The sequence below is a fragment of the Meles meles genome, chromosome 6 (assembly GCF_922984935.1).
Source record: "Meles meles chromosome 6, mMelMel3.1 paternal haplotype, whole genome shotgun sequence".
Lineage (NCBI taxonomy): Eukaryota > Metazoa > Chordata > Mammalia > Carnivora > Mustelidae > Meles > Meles meles.
Genome location: NC_060071.1, coordinates 145733411 through 145739705, shown reverse-complemented (window position 1 = coordinate 145739705; position 6295 = coordinate 145733411). Strand labels below are relative to the sequence as shown.

The following is a 6295-nucleotide window of genomic DNA, read 5'->3' as shown; positions in this document are numbered from 1 at the left end:
AGTATCTGGTAAAGATGGGGGTCCTGGGGATCATAGAGACAGGGTGTTTGCAAAATAGATGTCTTCAAGTTCCCACAAAACATCATGCAGTATCTAGAGTGCATTTAATTGAATTGGAAGATTATGGTCTCATTTTTCCAAGTCTCTGGCCTGTGTGGAAATTCAAATGCCTCATCTGGAAACAGAGTTTGGGATACCATTCTCCTAATGATTGCTAAGGTTTGAATGAGATATGAGTGCTTAAAAAAGACACTTTTCAAACTTAAAAATATGAAGAGTAATGTAACTAATGCCCATGTACCCACTACCTAGAATTAATAAATATTAATGTTTGCTAAACTGGCTTTGGCTTTTTTGTTTGTTTTGGAAACAAAATCTTTGGACAGTTATATTGATTCTCTATTGGACCCTTCTCCAAATCTATTCTTCTCACTTCCTGCCTGAGGCAACACTCTCTGGAATTGGATTCATCCTTTCTGTACCTTTACTACACATGAGCATGGCCATAAAAAGTAAATGGTATTGTTCTGTGTTTCAAACCTGTATATACGTGGCATCACACGGTGTCATTCTGCAATGTGGGTATTCTAATTGATAAATTTAATGCATTTACTTTTATTGTGATTCTTCATGGACTTATTTTTTTTTTTTTTTTTTTACATATATACATTTTCTTGATTACTCTCTTTTGTCCTTTCGTTTGCCTTCTATGGCAGTAGGTGGCAAATTATGGCTTTCAGATCAAATCTGGCCTGCCACCTGTTTTTGTAAATAAAACTTATTGGCATATAGTTAGGGTTATTGTCTTACATATGGTCAGTGGCTGTTTTTGCATTACAGTGAGAGCTGAATAGTTTTGGCAGGAACCGTACAAATTGGAAAATATTTCCTATCTGGCCCTTTATAGAATAAGTGCCTAGACCTCTCTGTAGGGTTGATTTAATTTTTTGTAACTACAGATTTGGGAGAAATGCATTCTACAATTATATTTTTAGCAGTTGTCCTCAAATTTTAAGGTGTATATTTAGTAAAATCTGCAGGTCTTTATATCCTCTGCCCTAACTACTTAGTGACCTTAGAATGCTTTAAATTCTGAATACTTCCCTCTTTAAAGAATGTTAGTATTGTTTAATATTTTAGTTCTACCCTATTTTTACTCTTCTTTAGTCATTCTAACATCTTTTCAGTTGATATTTATTTGGATTTCCAACTATTTACCAATTTGTAGACTCACTCTGCTTCATGCACTCCCCTCCTTCTTTCTGACTTTGCTTTCTCATCGTAGCACTTTTCTTAGTTAAGAGTCTGTGGGTGATGTGTTTGTCCTTTTCCTTGTATATCTGAATATGTCCTTTACAGCTCTCACTTGAATGGTGGGCTTATCATTTCCTGTAAGTCTTTATAAGATTGTATCATTGTCTTCTGGACTTGTAAAAGAATGGCAAGATGTTATCATTCAACTGTCATTCAATCCTTCCTTTCTTTTCTCTCTATTCATTTCCCCTTTTATCGTTGATATTTGATAGGTCTACTACACTTAATTTCTATTGTTTTGAGTCAATATGAGGACTCGTGGTTTTTTAAATTCTGCAAAATTCTCAACTGTCAGCTCTCTAAACATTGTCTCTTTCCCACATTTAAAAAAAGATTTTATTTATTTTTAGAGAGAGAAAGAGTGCAAGCAGGGGGAGGAGCAGATGGGATGGAAGAGGGAGGGGAATCTCAAGCAGACTTTGCACGCAGTGCAGAGCCTGGTGTGGGGCTTCATCTCAACACCACAAGACAATGACCTGAGCTGAAACCAAGAGTTGGGATGTTTAACCGACTAAGCTATCCAGGAGCCCCTCCTTCATTCTTTATTTTTCCCCTTCCCACCACTTGTATTAGACATTGTAGATAAAACTGTATGAAATTGCTGAGAGTCAACCATTTTAGACCTACAAAGAGAGTTCAACTTAATATATTGGAGTTACTCTTTTTTTTTCCTTTTTTCTTTAAATTTATTTTTTATTTTTTTTTATTGTGTTATGTTAGTCACCATAAAATACATCATTAGTTTTTGATGCAGTATTCCAAGATTCATGATTTATGTACAACACCCAGTGCTCCATGCACTAAAAATATGAAACACTTCGTGAATTTGCATGTTATCCTTGTGTTGGGGCCATGTTAATCTTCTCTGTCTCATTCCAATTTTAGTTTATGTGCTGCTTAAGTGAGTACAGGAGCTCTCTTTCTGTTATGCAGATCTTAAATTACTCTTTCATATTATCCACTTAAATTACTTATTTTTTCTGCATTCTGTGTGATTTCCAAATGTCCGTTTTAGAGTTCAATATTTTTGCTTCAATGTGTCTATTCTACTTAGCCTATTTAACTTTTCTACCTTAATGATTGTATTTTTCACTTTTAGAATCTCCATTTAGTTCTTTTCAGATGTGGCTTTGCTTTTACATTCAATCTTGTTTTTGTAGGTATTTTTTTCCTATTTCTCTTTGAAGATTTTACATATGGAAAGTTTCTTCTAATTTTTTCTTTTATTTCTGGTTTTTAAGGTGAATTTATCTCATTTGCTATGTCTATTGATTGTTACTAAACCTCAGGGTGATTTTTTTGCTCCTGTGGATTGTAATTTTTTGTTGTGAGCTCATCTCGAATGGGGGAGGGTTTCATAGGAGCCTTGCTCTCTTGAATTTTGAAGGAATCCCTTCTGAGTAGCTTCACATTGGAAGCTACTCAGGATCCTGTGAGTTTTATCAGCTCTGGACAAATTTTATAACATTTCAGCTTGGAGTTTCATGGACATGCCATGCTTCATGGTTCTTGGCTTTATGAAGGGACTCAGAAGCACACTCTCCTCACTTAAGCCTCAAGTCTTGTTCTTCCCTAGACTTCAGCTCCTATAACCAGTTCCAGTATCTTGTGAGATTTTTGTCTTCAGCTTTTATCAATGACTCTGGTTTGGGTTTTATCTTCATTTTGAGCTCCCGGAGATTTTCCTTTTCATACTTTTGAAATTGATTTTGTATTTAAATAGTTTATTGTCACATTGTATCCAACATTTTTATTTTTTCAGACTGGGGGTATGTGAGGTGAATAGTTTTTCATTGTCTGCTCAGTCTGCCATACTGACTGGACATGTGAGGCTCATGAGTTGTTATTATTATGGATATTTTTAATATCATGAAAGAAATGTCTTAGTCTCCATAGATAAGGTATGAGGTACCCAATTTCCATCTCTAAGGGAGGAATTTTAAAATACCTTGCATGCATTGAACTTATTTTCAGTCTCTGCCTTCCCAGCTCCCTCACAGAAATGGTGTGTATCAGTCAAAGTCCCCTGTGTGATCTTCATCTGGCCAGATCCAGTAGGCTGTTCTTTGTCCTCTTGTTGCTCTCTTGGCTCAGGTGGCCTTTCCATTCTTCACCAAATTCTTTTCCTGCAGTGCTTCCAGGACACTGCACTCTCCTGTTTTCTTCCCGTCTCACTGGCAACCATTCCAACACTCCTTTGTCCAGCTTCTAAAGGTTAAGCTTCTTTTCTCCACATTCCATCTAACTTCATTACCAAGCTGTATTCCCAGATTAATACACTTCCCTCCCTCTCTATTGCGTCTGTGATAGTCCATTATCTTTGGCTAGACTGAGAAAGTGTCTTAACTGGTCTTTGTCTTTTCCTGCATATCTTACTGTGCTTCTGTCCCCGTCTAGCAGAGTCAGGATGGAAATTAACCCTGCAATTTCACTGCTTAAAACCTACAGATGGCTTCCCATTGAACTTAGAACAAAGCCCAATACAATCTCTTATTGTGAACTTCAAGGCGTCCCCTGATCTGGCCGTTGTGTTCCCTTGTATCCTCTCCTCCGTTACTCCTACCTACCTCACATGTTCTAACCTGGCCATCTCATTCTGCCTCAGGGCCTTGGCACATGCTAATCCTTTTGATGTCTCTTTCATACTACTCAGCGTCAGTTCAAGCGCCAACTCCTCAGAGAAGCCCTCCCTGGTTACCCTTGCTGAAGTAGTCCAGCACTGCTCCCCACCCCCACTCATTCTCCACTGTACTACCTCCTGCTCCTTAAGCCTTCATCATCAAATATGATCTCATTTATGTCTTTATTCATTTATGGTCTCACCCCAGCAAGAATGTGAGATATACCAGGTCAGTATCTGGGTCTGACTTGTTCACTGTTGACTTTCCAATATTGAAAATAACGCCAGGCACTTAGTAGGTACTCAACAATTATTTTTTGAAGGAATGGGTGAATCCACTTTGTGTTTTACCTACATCATCTCTTTCAAGTTTTTCAGGAACCCTAAGGTTTAAAATAAATATAAAATATAAGGTATAAAATAAATACAAAAAAAATACAAAAAAAATGTGCCCATTACAGAGATGAGGAAAGATGATCCTCTGAGATTCCTAAGATTCTCAGAGTCCTAAAGCTAGGAAGAAGCTGAGCTAGGCACCATCACATTTTCCTGGCTGGATCCAAAGTCCATGCTCGTTCCCTTGTATCAAATTGCCTCTTGTGGGCAGATTCGGGATTTAAGTGCAGAGGTCAGAACACAAACAGTTGTTGAGTCAGGATGTCCCTTTTGTTTAAGAACAAAACCTTTCATTTAAGCCAATGAAGAACGTCCAAGTCCCCAAAGTCCCAGCATTGGATGGCATGCTTCCTTGAAAATGCCCACACAATGGTCGGCGTTATGCAGAGGCATTTTTTTAATCAACTCTGTTTGGGAGTCTTTCGAACCATAAAAAGACAGTGTGAAACCACAAAACTTCTATGTTTCTTGCACTCTTAAAGCTAAAGAAGGAAAAAAAAAAAAGGAGAGGCGGGATTATTTGAACCATATTTTGCAAACGCTAGCTTCTCTCCCAGTCTGAGGCGGCTGGTGCCAAGTTGCAACTCGCCGCACATTTTTATGGTTCGAGTTATTAACCTTTGCAAGCAGCTGCCTACAGTGGAATTATTGACAGGGCTCAGGTCTCTGGGCAAAAGCAGTGCAGTGCTCACCAAGTGCAGAGTTTCCCCCCCGGCTCTAGAGATTTAAACAGTTCTTTGGCCACACATGTTTACTGGCACTGCAAAGAATTCCCTTTTTCTTTCATTCACTGAAGACTTGGAAGTTTTGGGATTTGGCACTATCAATGTGTTGGGCCACGAGGTAGGCCCAGGCAAGAAGAGCTTGTGTCTTGAGGCCTATGTTACCTGGAAATAGTGTAGAGTCAGGCAAAGGGCTATCCAGTTTGATGGACTTGAATTTGAATCCTGACTTCCCTGACAGACACTCCGTCTAGATGACAATGGGCCAGTGACTTGATCTGGCCCATTCCCAGTTTCCTCGTCTGTATAAAGGGGCTCCTTGCCTTATAGGCTGGGTGTCAGGATTCAGTGCGGCATTGTATGGAGTGAACATAGCCTGATAGTTAAAAGCATGGACTCTGGAGTCCGTGAGACCCCTGTTTGAACCCAACTTCAGCGCCTACCAGCTGCCTGATCTTAGATCAGCTTAGACTAAATGGCTCTTGGACTCAGTTTCCCCATATCACTGGGTTATGCAGAGGTTCAAGTGAGAGAATGAGTGTAAGCTCTTGGCACAGAGCCTGGCTCATCTCGCTCAATAAGTACATCCCATTTTTGTTTTTCTCCTAATAACCAGTTCCTAGGATAGTGGATCATACAGAGCACGCCCGAAACGAGAATCATTGATATTATAAATGTGGGGCGCCTGGGTGGCTCAGTGGGTTAAGCCGCTGCCTTCGGCTCAGGTCATGATCTCAGGGTCCTGGGATTGAGTCCCGCATCGGGCTCTCTGCTCAGCGGAGAGCCTGCTTCCCTTCCTCTCTCTCTGCCTGCCTCTCTTGTGATTTCTCTCTGTCAAATAAATTAAAAAAAAAATGTGTTCTTAGGTCCTTTAGCCAACTTAAAAAGCATTTAAGTTAGTAATCATGATGAGGATTCGTGTGTGTGTTTTACTTAAAGTTAGAAAAATTGGGAAAACGAAGAAAATCCTTTGTTCTGTGGAGAACATGTTTCAAAGAAAAGTCATCAGCCAAGAATATTCCGGACCTTTTGTTATGTTTCGAAGAGATGATTATTTTGTGGGCTCTGAGGCACTTAAACTCTGTCCAGAAATTCCTTTGGTAAATAATAATAATAGAAAATATCCTTTGGAAATAATAGAGGGGATTTAGCAAATGCCTTTCTTTCACGGATCTCAAAGGCTTTCACGTAATTTTAGGGCTTTTGCGATTTTCTTAAAAGGGTTCGACTTTCTTTCCTTTAT

At 39.1% G+C, this 6295-nt stretch overlaps 1 non-coding gene across 1 annotated transcript; it reads right to left on the bottom strand.

Moving 5' to 3' along the window:
* Positions 1 to 2116: 2116 nt before the first annotated feature.
* LOC123945328 lies at positions 2117 to 2223 on the bottom strand. Its single transcript, XR_006819172.1, has one exon. It is a non-coding gene; the product is annotated as a U6 spliceosomal RNA (small nuclear RNA).
* Between the last annotated feature and the right edge of the window lie 4072 nt (positions 2224 to 6295).